Source organism: Macrobrachium rosenbergii, chromosome 20, assembly GCF_040412425.1.
Source record: "Macrobrachium rosenbergii isolate ZJJX-2024 chromosome 20, ASM4041242v1, whole genome shotgun sequence".
Taxonomy (NCBI): Eukaryota; Metazoa; Arthropoda; class Malacostraca; order Decapoda; family Palaemonidae; genus Macrobrachium; species Macrobrachium rosenbergii.
In genome coordinates this window covers 4,505,001-4,526,732 of record NC_089760.1, presented here as the reverse complement: position 1 = coordinate 4,526,732, position 21,732 = coordinate 4,505,001, and the positions used below count along the sequence as shown (strand labels likewise).

Here is a 21,732-nt window from a genome sequence, read left to right as displayed (position 1 = left end):
GATTCCCACGAACAAAATGGACGAACACGAAAACAAACACGCATCAAACAAAGGCCAAACAAAAGCAAACGAATCCAGAGGCTACGCTCAAAAGAGGATGCTAATGAATGGACTCAAATTAATGTCCAGCACTTGAAAAGAGAGGAGGGGTCAGCGAGGCAAAAATGCCGGACACTCAAAAGTGGGTAAAAAAGTGAAGAGGGAGAGGAAGAGAAAGAGGACGGCAGAGGAAGAGAAAATGAAGGAAGGAAAAGGACCGTTGGGGAAGTTGAGAGAGCGCGGAAGGATAGACGAGAAAAGGCTGGGCGGGGGTTGGGGGCGGGGGCGGGGAGACTCTATACATTAGCCGCTAAATTCGCATGTTTATCGAACCTGCTGTATCTACAACAAATATTCTTCTTGTTATGGACTCCTTTGTTAACGCATGTATGTGTTCCTGTTTTCTTCGTTCAGTCTGTATTGAGTCGTTTGATTTTAAGGGTCATCTGAGATGTGAAGGCAACAGTGAAATGAATCCTGTCCTGCAATGTTCATAAAAAGAAATGTTCGAGGTCCTGAAGCAGACTTTCTTGACCATCTTTGTCTTACTTCCTTTCTATCCGAAACCCAAGTTTCTGGAATTGAATTGGGAGACCGAGTTCCTCATTCTAGGGTTTGATAAACCAGTCTCTATCTATCATACGGCACTGCTCATGTGTAGGGCAGTTATTCGTTGCAGAACAGGGTTCCTAATACATTTTCTGTGGAAGTGAATTTGACACCAATGAAACTTAAATGATATGAAGATTTAGCAAATGTCATATTTGAGTTTGGGTTTCATCTGAACCTCAACAGCTACGAGTAAATTTGATGACGCCAACATCTCTACCTGAAAAGCACATTTACATCAATTTGTGTAAGATTAGTCAATGTAGGTAATTACTGTTCTAAATGGTGGTTTATATTTCCCTGACTATGGTCCTTAGGATTTAGGCTACCATCAGAAGGTCACACTGTCTAGCAGTCTTCCAAAAGTTCTTCTTCGATATGAAACGACGTCATCGACCTTAAATACGTCGACATATCGAGTTAATGCGTTCCATTCCAGTAAAAGTGCGAAACAGCCTACCTGTAAGTGTTGAGGATGCTGAAACTTCTTAGAGGAACAGACTGCAGTGCTAACTGAAAGCCTTAGGTATTGTGCTCATTACTTCTCTTTCACTGGTCTCCCTCTTTCAGGAATTTGCACTTTATTCTGTGGCAGCTTAGATTAACAAACTTTTAGCGTCTAGCATTGTTCCTACATGAATATGAGCACAGTCTGAATAATAATAACAATAATAATAATAATAATAATAATAATAATAATAATAATAATAATAAATAATCCCAAAAGCACATAATACAAAAATAAGAGACCTATACCTCCAGAGGTATCTTTTCTCCTACAAAGAAAGTTAAGATGCATTATAACAGACCAATGGCGATGACATCCGATCTTTTCCGAGTATGCAAGTAATATTCTATGAAGGCTGCTTTAAACATGAAACTGTGCCGGAGTAGAATATGTAAAGTTTAAGAGCACAGATACGTATTTCTAACCATTAAGAAAATGGTTCGCCCAAACCGGAGTTCCTTTATCAAACTCATCGACAAATACCACTCACGGATGCGCAATTTGTGTTCTGCATTCTTGTGACCAAGAATGTCGTTCTATAAACCTTTAATGTTACCTTTTTTTCTTTGACTTTACAAGTGCATTTTTAATACCGGGTCTACACGCGGTAACATGTGTCCCGAGGAACTAAGGGTAAAAAATATGGAGCCGTGAAGTATTTTCGATGCAAATCATCCATGTTTTATCATTTACCCTATTCTATGACCGATCTGTGTGTACAAGACCTGCCTATATTTCAATCAGGAAATTTTTTCTTTCAATAGTAACTGGATTTTGTCTACGGAGGAGAAAAATATTACAACACGTGCATTCTCCTAACAGTGACAAATTCCTTCAAAAGAAATAAACCAAGTAAGTATAAAGGGAAATTCGCATACCACGAATACATTAAAGGCGAAGTTTACCAAAGGCTCTGGCACGTACAGAACTTGACTAAATATCACGTTACACTTTCCTGAGGGAGAGTCCACACTTGAAAGAATGCCTTTGCAACTGAGGCTCCTCCCTAAGTCAACTGACACCTACCCGAAAACCTAAAAGCACGATCTGTCAACAGCAATAAGACGTCCACACAAGAACAACTCGCACAAACACAACAGTATTATCTCCGATCTAAACTGAAGCCCTGCGGTTAGAATTGGTGCTTTCAGCAAGGCGTAGTCTTCTTAGCAGGAAATTTCTGTCAGTCTTTCATGTGAACATTCGCAAGTCTAAGAACGTCTTTCTAGTGATTGTACATCTCTACCTATTTTGAGAATTCTGATCAGTATATCATAGTTTCCTAATGAATAGTTCTCAAGCCACTAGAAACTACAAGAGGACATTTTTCGGTCCTAATACAATCTTGCTTTTGCCAAAACTTACAAGTTTAATACTGGAATTATTTCTGGTTATCAACGCTTCTGATATCTCAAATATTTTATACTGTCTTAGTATATATTCAGCATCACTGAAGACCGTTTCCTCTTTCAAAAAAATGAGAAAGTATTCTGAACATTACATGAAGTATTCAACAGTTTCTTAAAATTATACAATATAAAACCTTCTCTTTCTTTGTAACCTTTTGGGTGCATATCTGAGAGGTTGACTTGCTGCTGCTGTTCCGTTAACCATTTAATGTACCACGACTGCTAATGTCATCCTATGGACTCTTGTGGTAGCAAGTGACAAAGAGAACTAATTATACATATATAATGTCTATGGTTTCATATTAATTTACTGTTATGATTACTTATTCTTCATCCAGTGCTATAGAAACTGAAATCGTCAACCTTGTTAATGCGTACTTTATAAACAAAATCTAAGACCTTACGGAAAAATTTGGGGAATATTTTACCTTCTTTTTCCTTTGCTATTTTACAGCCAGTCTTTCAAAGCACAACGGAGCATAATCATTTAGAGAAGGGCCTCCCAATAATACCCTCTGCTGGCTACTCGTAATCATTTCTGTTTCTTCTGCACCTGTTTCCTTGAACTGACTGATCGATTTAAGAAATTTGGCTGTCGAGCCAAGCCCTCGGGCACTTTCGGTCATTCAGCCCTTAAGGCAGTGAAAGAGGGAGTTGGAATGGTTGGACAGCAAAATTAAGAGATTAAGAAAATAATGGAAATTTAGTACAAAGGTCTAAAGGAGTAACTGAAAGAAAACGCCATAATTGTATTAGGAAGTAAGAGGTGCACTAAAGGCAAGAATACAGTTTGTAATTTTACCCATTTTGAAACAATGAAATACTGCTGCCTCGTAAAAACGAAAACCAGTTACAATGGCAGCTCATTTGTGAGTTTTACCCAATACAATCCGTCACATCTACCTTATCTAATAACCCGTGAAGAAACAACAATAAAAATGATAGAAACTGACTTTTGCAACACGATGTTTCGAAAACATAACTAGAGGAAGCTGCAGGCAGAGACCACCAGAGATATCTAGAAGAAGCCTTCCTGTTACTTACTGGAAGCAGATACCAACAAAACCTTCAATGCGAAAGTTTAATGAACGGCGACGTAAACCGAACTGACTGGTTTTGAAAATCAACATCGGAACACGTTTCTTCCGGACTTCGTACGAGAAGAGGCGATGGTTCTGTGGGAAAGCGAGTGCTACCTGGGAGAGCACGAGATGGGTACAAAGGAAGAGGGGGGAAAATAGACAAGCTCTGGTAATTAGGACTGCGGTGGAAGGGATACCATATAAACACATTTGGAAAGGACAATCTATTCTAAACTGGAACTAGAGTATATTTGTGGCCGAATCACCATTCGAGCTCCCAAGTGATCCAGGTTGATACAGACACCAGATAATAATAATAATAATAATAATAATAATAATAATAATAATAATAATAATAATAATAATAATAATAATAATAATAATAATAATTTCTAAGCTACGATGTTTTTTATAAATGGGACAGGACGTAATTTAGACTAAGACACTTAATAAACATGTAGTCTGAAGAAAGTGCTACGAACGAAAATTAGAGAGAGAGAGAGAGAGAGAGAGAGAGAGAGAGAGAGAGAGAGATAAAGTCACGCATGACTATTTTACATGTAAAAATATCAAGCCACAAATACCCCTAAATATCGGGTTATCCATTTGACTATTAAAAGAGACATAAGCTGAATTCGGTAAGAACATGTGCCTTCAAGGTAAGTACATAACAAGACACATAATAGGTTCGAATCCCAGCTCGGCCAGATGCACTAATCAGTTTTAATTCTCTGGAGTGTAAGTTAATCCCATGGTAAAGTGAAATCGGTATTATGGGAAATTCGTGGATCTCTCTCTCTCTCTCTCTCTCTCTCTCTCTCTCTCTCTTGTCTGCACTATAAATAAATATATATATATATATATATATATATATATATGTATGTATGTATATATGTATGTATGTATGTATGTATGTATGTATGTATGTATGTGTGTATGCATGTATGTATGTATGTGTATATAGTCTGAAGAAAAACAAGAAGCGAAATTATTAGTTAAGACACTTTACTAGCTGTATTGATGAAAATTTCGGTAAATGGATTTAGTTTGTTTTACTAGTCAACTGATCTTTTCCAATATTTAAGGAAAATCTCTCCCCGTACACTCATCTTACAGTGAGAAAGGTGTTCTGATGTTTCCGTCGTCAACAGCATAACAATTTCTTAGACAAAACTGTCGGTTGACACACTGTAATAGTTGAAAGCTAGAAAAGCCGAGAAGACCACTTACGGAAGGCAACCAAATTTCAATTTCCCCCAACCCTCATAATCCTGTGAAAGAAAAATATCTCCAGCACTGAGGTCTGATTCGTTTCGAAATAAGCCGTCAGGCAGAAGTGTCAGGATTGGGATTACGTAACGCAAGTCTCTTCATGTCGAAACAAGATTCAAATGAAATGTGATTAACCAAAAGTCCGAGAGAGATTTCTATAGACAGGTATCAGTGTACGAGGTAAGGGACTTTCCATGCATGACGCCGGCATTAATAACAAATATATGTATTTACGCATATGAATATGCGGTGTTCGTCATAGTATCATTAATATCAATTTTATAGTAAGGTTCTTTTCCCCGAAGCCTAAAGAGAGCACAATTCTTATCTTCTAATGCCACCGATATCTCAGAGAACATAAACCTGATATACACAAATATTGAAAGCTCATTATTTACGTAATAATCATAGTATACGTAAACATACATTATATATATACATATACATGTATATATATTTATATATGCATGTATATATACACAAACATCGTTGAATTTCCAATTCACTAAACCTCGGGAATAACTTACACCAAAAGGGAATTATAATCGAAAAGTGGTTCATCGCCAGTGAGATTCGGACCGCTACCTGGCTTTAGAAGCAACGATGCACAGGGGCTTTTGACCACTATCGTCATTTGATATCGGCTCTGCTGTAATTATGCCGTTCGCTTTCAGGTCTTGTAGTTAGAATCGATGTCAACCCATATCCACTATGATAGCTGACTGATAAGCTTGTAATGCTTGGCTAATTATAAACTTTTGCCACGTATACCGTGACATTTTTTTTATATTTACAAATATTAAGCCTTAAATATTCGCCATGACAGCTGATAATGTGTGCGTATGCGCGCGCGCGTGTGTGTGTATGTGTGTGTATGTATGTAAGTGTACACACACATTATTATATATATATATATATATATATATATATATATATATATATATATATATATATATATATATATATATATATATATATATATATATATATATATATATGCAATTTAGATTGGACCACAATTATTCAGGGCCATTATAGCTACTGCGTGGGATGAACATGTATGATTGTGTCCAATGCTCCATAAATACTGCATATGGTGAAATTAATGCAACATCCGTCTACTGCCACTTTTACAGACAAAAATTATAAAATCCAAATATTTATGTTCAGTAAAGAATTGTTTTATATTGTGTTTATATAATAACTTAGTGTACATATCTTACTTCCCCAGAGAGAGAGGTACAGAAACAATAACAGAATATCAATAACTCAATTGCCGGTGAGTTTTCTTTCTCAGAGTCAGTTATCTACAAAGCAGTGAAACAAAGACATAGTTACTGCTCTGAATCACAAGATCACCGATGAGTAAGTCAAAAAATTTCCCGTTATCATAACAGCGAGGAAGAAAAAAAAGAAAAGCTTCTAGACATTCGTAAAATCGTGTAAATAAAGTGAAAGCATAATTACAGGCATAAGAGGATGTAACCCTATGGAAATCACATTTGGTACCAAAATTCCTAGCTGAGTTGGTTATTACCTACTAGTTATCAAATTTGATTCGAGTTAATGGTCAATTCAGCCATTTCTACAATAGCTGCTCCTTACTTCAGTAATAAAGCATTTAATTGCCATTGTTATTCTGTTTGAAAAGTTATGAATGAGGACGCGAGAGGGGATTAACGAGGGTCAGCCATTCAAGATGTATTGTAATGCCATGAGGCATCATGAGAATTCGAAGAAATCTGCGCACAACACCACTTGTCTGTCTCGATTGCCGTAAAGAGACAGAAGTTTTTAAGTGGAGAGAGAGAGAGAGAGAGAGAGAGAGAGAGAGAGAGAGAGAGAGAGAGAGAGAGAGAGAGAGAGTCTCGATTCAAGATAAACAAGGACCGAGCTGGGTTGCAGACGAGTTCGGTGAATTAGTGATGAAGGTACTGAGCTGAACAGAGTGATTGTAATGATATCCAGAAAGATATTTTAGTTTTGTTTATGTAAGAGAGAGAGAGAGAGAGAGAGAGAGAGAGAGAGAGAGAGAGAGAGAGAGAGAGAGAGAGAGAGAGAGAGAAGCACTGAAAGTTTGCATCACGTCCCTTGAGTCGATTACCGTAGTTTGCTGCAACATTATTTCCATTTTTTAATGTGCATTTGTAGCATTATCACCCCTTAGTTCCATAAAATAGCGAATTCTTTCTCTTGGAAATAACTCAGAGTGCTTGACACCATGGGAAAATAACTCAGAATACTTTGCATAATTCGAAATCTATGGCTTTAAAACAATTAACTAAATTCGCAAAAGATTCCCTGCACAAGAAAATTTTCACATACATTCTCAAAAACAAAATTCCTCACCCACAGAGAAACGCAAGTTGTATGCAATTCTGCAACTGAAAAGTGGACAGGTTTTCGGATAATTAACCCCAAACTTCTAGAGGGCGGTCAGAAATTACAATCCCTCTCTCTTTTCACTAAATAGTTGACTGAAGAGCATGCTAGTGTTCTTCTTCAGTGATTTAGACACCAATTTCTAAAAATAATTCGTATCCCTCTTCGGAAATATCGTTTCGCTCTCTTTTCTACTGAGAACGAGGTTTGTCCTAAGCACTACAACTACAGGAAGGATTACTGCCTTGTTTCCAATATGATACAAGATTTTACCATAATCCTACAGATTTTGGCTGTAGTATATTTCTAAGTTATACTTTCATGACCTTGCGCTTTTGACCTTGAAGTCACGAAATCTTTTCCACTGAAGATCTCTACTTGATGTTATATTCCCATCTCTGATTGGCTCATAATTTCTTATCTCGCAACTTTTTGATATTGTTGATGTTGGCTCATTTATTTATTCTAATTTTGTTTCTAATTACTGTTTCTCATTTGGCCCAATCTCTCACATAATAATTAGTTAGCTCTGCAATATTTCTTCAGGTTCTTTTCAGCTTTTTCTGAAACCTTTTCGTTGAGAATTTTTTCCCTGAATAATTACGTAAGCAAAAAAAGGTGGGAGGTTGCTGTGCTTAAGTACTTCGAAGACTTTCCTTGTGATGTCTTATATTACCCATACAAACTTACAGGGCCTTACGCCACTAAGAAACCGGGAGTTTTAGATGTCCTCATGATTTTCAGCGTAACCAATCTGCATCTGTGGGGTACCTGACCAATCCATCTTTGAACACAGTACCGTTCCATATTACCTCCTACTTGGCGGACCTCATTATTATTATGATTTTTTTTACCTATAATTAATTTATAGGTTCAGTTTATGGTTCAGTTGTTCAACATCATCACTTCTGCCAGCTTTAAATAACGGTTCCATCATCAAAAGAGAAAACCGCTTTGACACCGATTTAGTTTTTTAGATGTCATTCACACTGCCGTAACATGCTTCATTCCATGAACAAGCCTTGAAAACGGCATTTGAACAGAGAAGCATGAAAAGGAAAGAATCCTTCATCGTTAAATACTAGAATCCAAAATACAATCATGGAAGCTTACTCAGGCTTAATGACCTTAACACATTTTAAAATCTGACGATGGTAAAGAAGATCCAATTTTGCGGAGAAATTGTAGAATGTGTCACTGGCAATCTAGCACGAAAGTAATAACTTCTATAAAACTTGGTAAAAGCTATTTGTTGATTTGAAATACGAGCTAACACGGGACATCAGATTCAGATATCCCGCGGACTGCTTAGGACAAACAGCACGGCCAAGGGTTTCCTGAAAAGGCTTCCACGTCCTCCAGTGAATAAGTCGTTACCAAGGAAAATGTTGGGGCCAGATTTAATATTGGGAAGGGTTTCGAAAATTAATTCTGGAAAATTTGCGAGTGCCCTCCAATGAAAGCAGAGGGGAAGGACGTGGTGTGGGTGAACATGCGAGGCATTACGGAGGAGGAAGAGGAATGTCTGAGCAAACGAGTAGCGAATGAAACGGAAAAGGGAGGATTATAGGTGAAGGGAAGGCATGTTATGGGAAACGAGCAGCAATAAAGAGAGAAAGGGACAACGCAATTTTCGGAACCTCGCAAATTGCTCTCATTCATACGCTGAGGTATTTGTGGTTTTGGTTACGTTTTGCGTAATTTAGGGGAAAATCCGTTCTGGTGAAAAGTCGACGGAAGCCCAGGTGTGAGTTATGAGAGAGAGAGAGAGAGAGAGAGAGAGAGAGAGAGAGAGAGAGAGAGAGAGAGAGAGAACTGATAGGTGTAGTCAGAGGGTCGTCCGGTAGGGGTGTGGTGGGGGTTGGGGGCGGGGGGTACGAGGCAAAGATGAGATTTAGCGGTTTGCTGGGCATGACAATGACTGCCAAATTTCGCGGCTGAGACCCATTGTTGCGAAGCTGACCACAGATTACAGCTGTACCACCGCTCCTCTCCCACATAAGTTGTCCTTCAACTGATGAGTTTGTGAGCGCTCGAAACCCTAATTTTTGCATATTTTTCAATAACAGTTGGTAAAAATGCAACTTTTAGTTTTTATGTATGAGCCACAGGTGTAAATTTCTGTATGTTCAAGGCTCTAATATTATCCCTTCTTACACAGTAGTGGAGCATTAAAGCACTATGGTTTTGACAAGAATTTCTGCCACAGATAAGATAAACATAGTGGAAAGCAACCAGCTCTGTAAAGACAAATGAACCCTTCCTTTAGCTCATCCAACGTTTTTCTTTTCACAGTAAATTCAACGGAATAGAGACGTGTGATCAGTACAAAACGACACCGACTAATTGAATCAACGTCAAATCCGGTCTGCGTCTCTGGGATTTAAGCTGCGGGATTGGGGTCGATGGGTGGAAAATTAAGAAAACCTTAAGAACTCCTTAGGTCTGCGTTGCTTTTTAAAGACGTGAAGAATCATTGAAGCCAAAATGAGCGACGTGCCGGAGGGAAGCTCGTTGGATTTCACGGGATAATTGCAGGGAAGTGAATCAATAGATCTCATTATACGAGAAAATAAAGATAATAGGAAATCAAATACGGGAATAGACACAACACCCACTTCTACAGAGTCTCTGACTTTTGGTTTGCTTGTACATTTATGTATGAATTGTGCTTATCGTGCTTTTGTCTATTCAAAATGAGCAGTATACGTAATATGCTGAGTGTGTGTATATATGTGTATATATATATATATATATATATATATATATATATATATATATATATATATATATATATATATATATATATATATATATATATAAGTATGTATATATATGTATTTCACACATACCCACACATACCCACATATATATATGTGTGTGTGTGGTGTGTGTGTGTGTATGGAACTGAGAGTTTAAAGATGTATTTTAAAAATTACTGACGTGTTTAATGACCATTACATCTTATCTTTAAATCAAGCAATGATGAGTATATGAGTAGTTACAGTTAAATACTAAAGCGGCCAATGCGAATATAATCAATGTCGCCCCCCCTTCCTTTTTTTCCGGCGTTATGAGGAGACTTCGGTATGAAGCGGGGACTCAGAAATCATGTCCCTTCCACTGAAGATGGAAGAAGCCTTTAATCATTTTGAGAGGGATACCAGAGCTTTAGAACAGCAGGGGAGGCAGCGAATTCCAAGGCTTACTACAAGCAGAAGGTTAGAATTATATGACATAGATTATGAGCAAATGCATGCCTGCAGGAAGCGAATATAACGATGGAAATAAAAATGTCAGTCACTTCTGCCCAATCAAGCACTTCTGTTTTTAAAAATCAATGAAGTATTCGAAGAATTAATCAACTATAAGCGAAGAATGCCTACATGCGTACGTTTCTCACGATGAAATAAAAAGAATTTCATATTCCATTCATTTGGACCGGTAAAAACGTTGATGGAACTTATTAAATCCTAAGTAATCGGTGGAGGATAAAAGCGAACGGTAAGAAATGAACCGGTTGATTTATGGTTCTACGACCGTACATCAACCTGTTCATTTCTTACCGTTTGCTTTTATCTTCCAGTGATTACTTAGGGTTTAAAGAGCTACATCAACGTTTTTCCCCGTCCAAGTGAATGGAATATGAAATTCTTTTTATTTCATCCTGAGGAACGTATGCATGTAGGGGATTATGTTATAAAAACACTTTGCTTGCCTGGTAATGCTATATATACTGCAAACAAGGATCAGTCTTCCAGCATAGGAAGGTTTGCTAAAAAAGAGAGTTAATAATATTGTACCATGACTGTTGTGGGATAACGACAGTAACTGACAGCCAATGAACAAGTGAGCGATAAGAAAACCATCCCAACACAACCAAAATGTTATATGAGAAGAAGCCAAGGCGGAGCGTGCTGCAGCTAACACTCGCCCTACAATGACTACACAAGAAACAGAGAATTTCATTGAGAAAGAGATTCATAAGAAACAACCAGCCCCCTCAAACTTTTTTAAAATGAGAGAGAGAGAGAGAGAGAGAATAAGAATTTATTTTCTTACACTGTAAGGAACCGCTATTTGAGATCCATAATCGTTGAAAAAAATCCCGCTCTTCATCTTAATTTTTCATCCTAGTACAATGCTACGATGCCGGAATATCCTTTTATCATTACTTCGAAAAGCCATCAGCGGGTAGATACGTTTGGAAGTGGAACTCAACTTCAAGCAGTGACACTCTGCAGTAAAAGGGCCACTGGAAAGAAATATTACCATCCATCCGTGTTATCAAATACTTGAGCTTTTAACCGATAAATCAAAATTAGAGCCTAGTACTACTCTATTCTATCTATCTAGATGTCAGCAGATAGATAGCTTCCACATGGCTTGCAACACCAAATCAATCAATTATCCTGTTGAACTACATATAGCCTACTTGTTGTCTCTCGGAATATTAAGAAATTGCTGTTCTTGTGCTTGACATCTCAAAAGCTACTGATGATGTCTAGCCAAAAACACAGTGGCAGACTGCTTCATTTCTCTAAACTGGTTCGTTGTTTCTAATCGTACATTTCTACTTTGCTATGGAACCCAGGGCTGCTTTCCCTATTTTCTTTCCTCTCATCAGTCAGTGTTCATTTGTACAAGTGCTTGTTTTGCTGCCACATACTAAAGAATAGATCTAAGGGTGCAAAAAAAAAATTGATCTTCAACAGTGAATGCAACGGCATATATAATGCGTTCCATTTCTTTCAACCTTACGACAATGTACCGAAGGGTTGCCATGCCAGTAACGGAACCTTTCAGTCATCAGTAACCCCCTTAAATGAACTTGAATTCTGTGCTGGGATATGCATGCAAAATATCGGACCAAAGTCTCCTCGCCCACTTCCTGATCAATCTTATGGTTAAGTATTTACTAGCTTTGTTTTAGCAAAAGAATGATTTCACACATGATTTATAATGGTTGACCCTCATCAGTTCCAAACAACCACTCAATGTCAAGCCTGTCGGTTTCTGCTAAATTCCTATTTCATCTTTTTACCTAGATGTCAGAACATATTGCCACTTCAAGAAAAAGCTCTTCGAATTAAATGTGCTATTTGGCAATTCATAGACCTCAGCTGGAACACCAAGTAAAGAGGTTGTGTCCCGTTATCTATGACTACATCATGATTCAGTGGTTCACCTTAACGTGTTGTTGATTGTTGGTGGCTTTAACAGAATAATACTTTGCACTAACAGAACACTTGAATTCATAACCGATATTCAAAGTTATTCATGAACTGGACTTGCATATTTTCACCAGAAATAAGTTGTGTACGCTCACACCACTGGAAGAAGCCATTTCAAAAGGCATGCCTAAAACAACAAGTAAAAAATGCGCTGAAGTTTCTTCGGTGCAATCGAGTTTTCTGCACATTGTATAATGCTGTATGAAACTCTCAGGCATGGTCCATGAAACTCAGCCGCGGCCCATGAATTTTCAGCCACGGCCCGATGGTGGCCTGTGTTGTTGGCACCTATAGTGATGCCAGACGCACAATCATGATTAACTTTAACTTTAAATAACTTAAAAACTACTAGGCCACAGGGCTGCAAATTAGTATGATTGATGATTGGAGGGTGGATGATCAACATACCAATTTGTAGCCCTCTAGCCTCACTAGTTTTTAAGATCTGAGGGCGGACAGAAAAAGTGCGGACGGACAGACAAACAGCCATCTAAATAGTTTTCTTTTACAGAAAACCAAATCTGATACAGTTTTGAGTTCACAGACAGCTGTTGTAATCTTCGAGCTAAGAACTCTACAACAGTTGATGAAAACCCTGTCAAAGCGTTGTCCCATCCACAGCTGCTACCACTCCTAATATTACAGTTTTTTTTTTGGAACCACACCACCGACTGGGTAAGGGTTTCGCACCATAAACTGCAGACGAGACAGGAAATTGAACCCTGATGAAGTGGTTAGAGGTTACCTTAATACATATATATATAAAGTATTTCGTCAAGTTAAATGGCTACTTTCTAAGTACAGGTAAAATACGAGACTATAAAAATGGGCGTCACAGAAGTTCTGACGTCGATTCTCACACCCAATATGATAATATCTACATGATGAAGAATCACTGGACAAGAAACTTACTTCTGGATTAGTATCATACTTGATAATATAGATTTCAATAAGCATTCTCTTTTTAAGACACGTTATTTTTTTCGTAGCGATAATTGGGCTAATTGAAATTTTGTCAAATTGGCTCTATGGCGAAATGTCATCCTGACAAAATAACATTAGACAATACATCTCTGGGGAAAAAAGAACAAGGTGTACTGCAGTTTGGATGGCGTTAATTATTCCATTGTTTACACTGCAATTAAACACAAACTTTATCCTATTTCGTCTTTAACACGTTGGAAACAAAATGCAACAGGTCACTGGAAAGTGGAATTTTTTATGTTGTGTATAATAAGCCCCATATCTAAACATCGTACTTAACTGGTCAAAATTCACAAATATACGCTTTCTCCAACAGCATTACGATTCAGTTTTAAAAGAGATTTATCGTATATTACCTGGCGTTACAACTACCACGGCTGCTGGCGCAGTAATCTGTTAGTGACGTTATGTGCAATCGGTGATCCTAAATATGCGAACGATAATTAAAAGTCTGTTATGGCAAATTTAGCCACAGCTATTATTCCATTACCCTCGAGCTGGACGTAATGACATAATTCATATGTTCAAATGGGCGTAAATTGCAAAATTACTTAAATTTGTTCACTATGAAAACATTAATTTTTGATCTGTAACTGCACAAGCTCGTTTGTTTGTTTACCATGGAAGATATTTTCTGCTTAAACCACTCTTACCTACGAGTAAATAAAAACATTATAATTATCATGACGTGGTGCGTACCATGGACCGAAAGGAACTGTTAAATAACTTCGTAACTAGTTACTCAAAGAGAGACATAAAAACGACGTCGTCCTGATAAGAGAGAGAGATAGAGGAGCCGGAGACGGCAAGCAATGAATCCCTGTGGCCTTATATCCCAATTCTTCAAGGGAGATTATCAAAATCCAGCTCTCCAGACCAAGTCCTCACACCCTAAACACAGACAATATAAAGAACAATTAAGCACCTCAAAAGTTAAGAGTATACACCAGTAATCTGCAGATACACTTCACACCAGAACAAAGATGATCTTGATGCAATCATCAAAACAGCAAGCGCAGTGAACAACAAAGCACACCAAGGCACACTGCTAAAACAGAATACGACAAGCCAGGACATCCAACACAAATTATCAGTGTAGTAAAACAAGCCCAAATGCCACTTAAGATCTCGAACACAAACCACCAGCTGCACAAAACAAATAAAGCATGAAACTCTTAAAGATTTGGTGTAGGGTAACTGGCAACTGGGAAAGGCTGTAGTTGTTAGCATCATACAGTTGTGGGCAATTTTCCTGATTTTGACAGAGATTTACTACAGGAAGGCCAAACTCATCCGAACCATCACTTCTCATCAGCACAGGAAATGATGGAAGTGAAGATAGGTGCTCCGGGGAAACAGTCACTGAAATAATAAGAAGTCCAGTATAACTGACTAAACTCATGAACTTCTTAAGGAATAATTTTCTTCATAAACTGCTCTTAATAACGATGGCAAGTTGGTGGAACAGTGGCACAAACTCAAACTGGATGCTCTTAAGCAAAGAAACTTAACAATGATTCAGTTTAATATCTATCATAGTACACATTTATAGAAATGTTTTCAAGCCATGAAAGAATCTTACCAATACTAAAACTGACAAATGGCTGTGCAGCCATCTGCTGAAAAGAATACTTGAATCAACTATGAAAATATCACGGCACGCCGGAGGCTACAATAATCTCTAGAACACCACAACCTGCTCTCAGACTAACATGCCAATATATTGATTCACAACACCATCAAGTCTCACAACAGAAATTAGAAAACATTGTCAGCACAGACAACGTTAAAGAAAACAATCATCGACACTGTACAGCATAAAGGTCGGCTCTGCAAGAGAAAAGCAAACGGGAACCTTGAACAAGACAAAGATACTGATGTATCGAGTTTACAGATCAAGTGCTAATGATTTACATATCACACTCCTCTCATTATAGTACTTAATTCCTTTTTGGTTGTGAACTGGGTGAACAAGGGACCTAAAGTACCACGCTACCCACCAAAAAGTCATGCAAGATGTAGAGACAAGGTAACTGGAAAAGAAATCACAGCTGCACTGAACAGGATGTGGTTCTTGCTGATGAACTCTGGCTAAAACCCATAGTAAATGTTCAGGGCTCACAACTTGAAAAGGGGTAGGGATATGTTAGCTCATTTTAAGAAAAGGTTAGCCCTTTCTGTCAGCCATGACTGTACAGTTAAGAGGCAGTATTGCCCGTTTGGGTCTAAAGTTATTGACCCTTAACCCTAGATGGTTACTAACAGTTCCTCATGTGTAGTTCCCAGCTGGTCAGCACTTACGGGGTGAATCAGGATCACCATAATGTGGTCAGGAGCCTATGGTCATTAGTAGGTCTAAGAGAGAGAGCTACTTCGTGCCTTAGGGGATAATTGTTTCTAAACTCGTAAAGACCGCGAGAGAGAAAATTTAGTTACTAAATGAGACAGAAGAGATGTTTGGGGACTGGAAAAATTTCTGGAACTCTTTTCAGGGTGAAATTCAATCTTTTTTCCTGTACTACTCTATATACTTTCCTAAATATATATATATATATATATATATATATATATATATATATATATATATATATATATATATATATATATATATATATATGCCTTTACTGTCAAGTTTTCAGAAAGTCTTTTGAGGTTAGAATGCTATCACCAAGCCCTTCCTCTCCCTGTTTGCAACCTACCACAGCTTTCTGACTACTAGGTACCTAATGGTTAAGTCAGCAAAATCCAAACTACTTTTAACAGACCCCACCTAAATCTAGACCTCCTCAGACGGGAATCAAACCCAGCTCATCTATTTGTGATGCATGTATTCTTATCACTGAGGTCGACAACTCACAAGCAGTGGTTGCCATTCCTCAGTGGTAGAGCACTGGGCTTGCGTTCCCGAACTCCATGGTTCAGTCCCAGTCTGTCTCCCTCAAATCAACACTGCTGTGAATGGGTACCATAAGCTTGGTCAAAAGGGGTCATGGGGCTACCAAAGTCATTCTGAAAGACTTGTGGAGAAGCGGGAGGCTCCTGTACTTTTCGCTCAGCACTATCTAAGGAAGAAAAGTACGTCCCCAAATAAATCGTAAATCATACATATATATATGTATATGTATATATATACATATATATATATATGTATATATATAAACATTAAGCTGATAATGTCGTTTAATATCCAATACGCTGTTCGGAGGATCGAGACCAACAGGTGACGAACCACTTCTCAATGATAATTCCCCTTCGGTATAATTTCCGAAATAGAACGAATTGGATATGAAACAAAATTTGTATCTTTATGTTTATGTATACAAAATGTCACGGTAACGTGGTAAAAATTCATGTATATATAAATATATATATATACTGTGTATATATATATATATATATATATATATGTGTGTGTGTGTGTGTGTGTGTGTGTGTGTGTGTGTGTGTGTGTGTGTGTGTGTGTGTGTGTGTGTGTGTGTGTGTGTGTAGCATTCTTTTCAAAAGAAAGTTCTAATTCACTGAAGATTTTACTGGAACCTGGCAACATTCTGTGTACAATTCAGGTCATAATAATCTTATTGCCATTGGCTCTTCACGAAGTCTTATCAGCATCGCTACATCAACTAGAATTCTTGGCTTTCTAGGCATCTAGTGTCACAGCAAGGAGGCCGCCCACGAAGTATTGGAGTTACACGGATTTTACGAAAATGACACCAAGATCCGCCCTCACGGGCGGGTCTGAAGACACCGCCCTTGTATTTGCAAACGTACTGAGATAATTTGGTCGGCAATCAGACGTGTCTACAGGAATGGAAATGAAATAAAATGATACTGAGCTCTGAGAAAATATGATGGATACAAGAAAAATCTTCAAAGATAACACGTATACCGCTTCACGCCCCGGTCAATCATGTCATTATACTTCACAAATGGATATCAGAGTAATAACGTAACTACCGACCCTACCTCTAAAACACACGAATTATCTAATGCTTGGCATTTTTCAGCTTTATATTTATTTGTAATGGTGATTTTCAACGTAGAGGAAAGATTCTATAATATAGTGTATAATATATATATATATATATATATATATATATATATATATATATATATATATATATATATATATATATATATATATGTGTGTGTGTGTGTGTGTGTTATTTGTATATTATGGAATCTTTGCTTTACATGATCGACAGAGGCGTGAAGCGGTATACGTGTTATTTTTGAACTAACCTGTACATTTTCTTGTAGATCTCTTCACAATCTTCTCTTCTGTCAACGCTATAATATGATAACTGTTCTTTAAATGTATGTATGTATGTATGTATGTATGTATGTATGTATGTATGTATATATATGTATGTATGTATATATATATTTATACATATATATATAAAGTATAAACACACACATATATATACATACATAAACATTTAAAGCACCGTTATCATATTATAGCGTTGGCAGAAGAGAAGATTGTGAAGAGATCTACGAAAAAATGTACAGGGCAGTCGAAGTTAGCGAACACAAAATTTAGAATACAAAGTTATGAAATCGGGAATAAACACAGATTGAAAGGCTTCACGAGCGATTGAATATCACAGTGGAAGATGAAAATAATGGGTGCCGTCTAAAGTAAATGTAGTTCCAGGTCGATTGAATGAACATTTTGAAGACGTTGAATGAGGAGGATGAAAGCGAGGTAGAACTGATGATGCTCGAGTGGAAAGCGTTAGTATTAATTTGAGAATGCTAATGGAAGTGATGGAAGTGATTACTGAGAGGCTGAGGAATGGAAATACTGTATACTGCGAGACGCTGCGGCGCGGTGATTTCACAGACCATTTTTGTAAGGTATGCCTGCATAAGGGAATGGTTCCACTGTTATGGGTGAGAGTTGATTGAAAATGATTCATATATTTACGCGGGAGTGATGCAAGTGTTACGATGTTTTGTTTAGACAGGAGGGTTTATGGTTTGGTGTAAAAACGTCTGTGACAAGTAAATTTTCACATAAATATAAATTTGCGAGATAACCAACGGGTCGTGAATGGAGTGTGGAATTGTTATTTCAAGGTGATGCAGTACTGACTGGGGATAGCGAAAGAAACTGCGGAGACTAGTAACGAGTTCGAAAATGCTTGCAAGAGTAGAAATCGGAGAGTAAATTTGAGGTGAGTCAGGAGGATAAACAGAAACTAGGAAGATGGACAATGAAAGTTCGTATAGACCAGTGGTTCTCAACCTGGGGGGCATGCCCCCCCTAGGGGGGCGTCAGCAATTTCCAGGGGGGCACGAGGCCTAGGGAAAATGTAAAAATTCTAGAATTATATTCGTTATTTTCTCAACAAGAGTGAGGAACTAATATCCAGAAGTTTATAAAAAAATGAGAAAAAGTATTGCCTTTTAACGTTAGTTTCCTATAGTCTGCCATCTAGTTAGGTAAGATGGCTTACCATTATTTTGTAATTATATATTTACCTCCCCTCCCTGTCCCCCGAAACTCCTTCTCTTTCTCTTTTTTTTATTTTCCTCCTAATCTGGGAGGGTACTCATAGATGCAATGAAGGAAGGACCAGCTCTTAGAGGGGCGTGTCAATAAAAGGTTGAGAAAATCACAGTGAGAAAAAGGAAGTGGTTGATCTATATCTGTACCTGTGAGTAAATAAGTGGATGGTGGTAGGATGAGAGAAAAATCAAGTCACTGAATAGATAGAGAAGGAAGTGGTCCAAACGTTTGGAGAGAGAGGCTTCGAGTGTCAAGAGAAGCCAATGCTGGCAAGTTTGAAGGGACTGAGCCAACTGTTCTTTATGGAAGTGAAAAGTGAATGTTATCTGTGGATAACAGAAAAACGCTGAAGCTGATGAGGTGAATTGTTTACATAGTCTATGGCGGAAGCAGCATACATACATACATACATACATACATACATACATACACACACACACATATATATATATATATATATATATATATATATATATATATATATATATAATTTATATATATAAATATATATACATATATAAATAAATTATATATATATATATTTATATTTATACGTATATACATTGTGTGTACACAAGCACACTGTACAGCATAGTGTATACAGTAGATAATGTGCTTATACTAGAAACTTGACCGGCATATATGCGGATGACTTCACGACTATGAGAAACGTCGCATTCAATGCGGAAACTGACTTTTGTTTAAAAGTCAGTTTTGTTTAAACCTTAACGTTTCACTGTTTGGTTAACTGTTCTCAATATTTAGGGCACAGAACTATTGCATTTCTCTCTCCCTGATCAAAATGAATCAGACTGTCCACCTGCCTAATGCCACTTCAATTAGCACCTACCTAGATCCTCTTTCTTTCGCCACAAAGCAGCTTCTCAGTCACCTTTCTAGAACGGTGGCCTAGTAGCGCCCGTTCGATGATCTCTTCCAGCACTGGTCGCTGGGAATCAGTAAAATTGGGAATGCTTTTTTTGGGGAACTGACTCTTCCTGGTTCCCCCCTTTTTTTTTTCTTTTACAGCTTCTTCAGGATAAAACCCCACACTTTTTCTTATTACGCTTTCCTTTCCAGACTAGGTTAGGTACCCTGTCCCGTTGGCGTCAACATACAAAAACCTGTAATGTACTCCAGTTATGTGTGCGCGCCGCGTATATGTGTACATATTAAGAAAAACATTTATACATTGTTCATTTACACACATACGCAAATCGAAACTAAGATGGATAGCAAGAGAGTTAAGGGTCAGGTAGTGGTGGTGGTGGAGGTGGCCGGGGAGGAAGGAAGGGGGGGGAAGGTGGTCACTGCATCGAGACTACAATTTATGGTCCAATGTACGAATGTGAATCCGAGGAAAATCTATAATTATGAGCCAAAGGAGAAAAACACACGGTTATGGTGTGACTCAGCTAGTATGGCTCAATGTCAGTCTACGGTGATGGCAGTTATCACAGGGGCGTAGGTGGGACTGTTGGGGCACTACGCAGGATGGCTGGAGGAGATACCCGGCTGGCGACGCCTCCCAGCTATCAGCCGACAACCCCTTACCCCTTCAAAAGAAAAGAAAAGGGCAAGGAATTGATTTATCCCAATGTCATTCTTTTAGGGTTGTAACTGAAAATATTACTGACTGCGTGAGAAATATTTATAAAGTCCGCTCGACATGGAGAACACACAGGAACTTGTATCTAAAGATGAACTTTTGCGGAGGCACGAAATTGCAAGTCACTGGACGATGAAGGGGTAATTGTTGGAGGGATAATGACTACGTCCAACACTTGAGGAAGTGAGCAGATATAATATTAAAACTGTAGAAAAAATCCACACACACACACACACATGTGTGTGTTTATGTGTGTGTGTGTTTTGTATTCGCATACAGCCAAAACCGACTTAAAAATTGTATTAGCTCAAAGTTCGTCGCGAATTGTTATGGCTAATCGAAATAAAAAATCACTATTGTAATTTTCACGGTAATGCCAGGTTCTTAGCATGTTACAATGCCAACTGGATATCATACAGCAACTGCTTATTTTTGCTTTCACTTCTGATTTCTATAATGTATGTAATCATTCTAGTAATACTAAAACTGAATTTATTTTTATTTTCTATTTACAGGCAAAACAAGAGGCACTTTTAAAGGAACGCTTCGAAGTGTCCCATGACTTGGACTAACGCCTCCTTGAGGACATATACTTACAGCAAGATTTCCTTACCCCGTTTAGCAACACTTTGATGTCAAGTTTTTTCTAAATACTAAATCTGCATTGAGAATCGAATAAAGTATTTCAGTAAATAAAAGCGGTAAACCATTAAGAAAATTAAACTAGCGATCAGTGACAAAGATGGTATGTTAATCATCACTATCCAAGCAAGTACAGTAAAGCTAATGTTCCCGTTTACGCTTCAGTCGCCAAAAGAGGAGGAGATATGGGTTGATTTTGCATGAAACCTTCTCAACCTGACCAGTCTTTTTTACAGTGAATTTTGTTATTGAAGTGAAACACTGAAGACAAGTTTTGGATAACTGGCAAACAAATTTGAAAGGGAACAAATACTGATTTGGGAGCTTTGCAAGGGCTCCTCATACGAGTGAACAATCGCGAGCAACGAGGCATCGTGATTCAAGTTGTTCGAAATGTAGACGGGGAAGTCAAACCACTCCCTTTTTGGTGTCTTGGTGGAAACA

General features: G+C 37.8%; 1 protein-coding gene and 1 long non-coding RNA gene across 2 annotated transcripts in view; one reads left to right on the top strand and one right to left on the bottom strand.

The window, feature by feature from the left end:
- Positions 1–21,732, top strand: part of LOC136848999 (protein Wnt-4-like) — a 187,179-nt gene that overhangs the window by 60,546 nt on the left and 104,901 nt on the right. The window contains exon 2 of the mRNA XM_067121826.1: positions 21,162–21,732. This exon is cut by the window's right edge and continues 373 nt beyond it. The gene's annotated coding sequence lies outside the window, so the exon portion shown is untranslated. The remainder of the gene's footprint in view (positions 1–21,161) is intronic.
- LOC136849001 (uncharacterized) overlaps positions 1–21,732 on the bottom strand; it is a 211,745-nt gene that overhangs the window by 97,543 nt on the left and 92,470 nt on the right. The gene's annotated exons all lie outside the window — the stretch shown is intronic.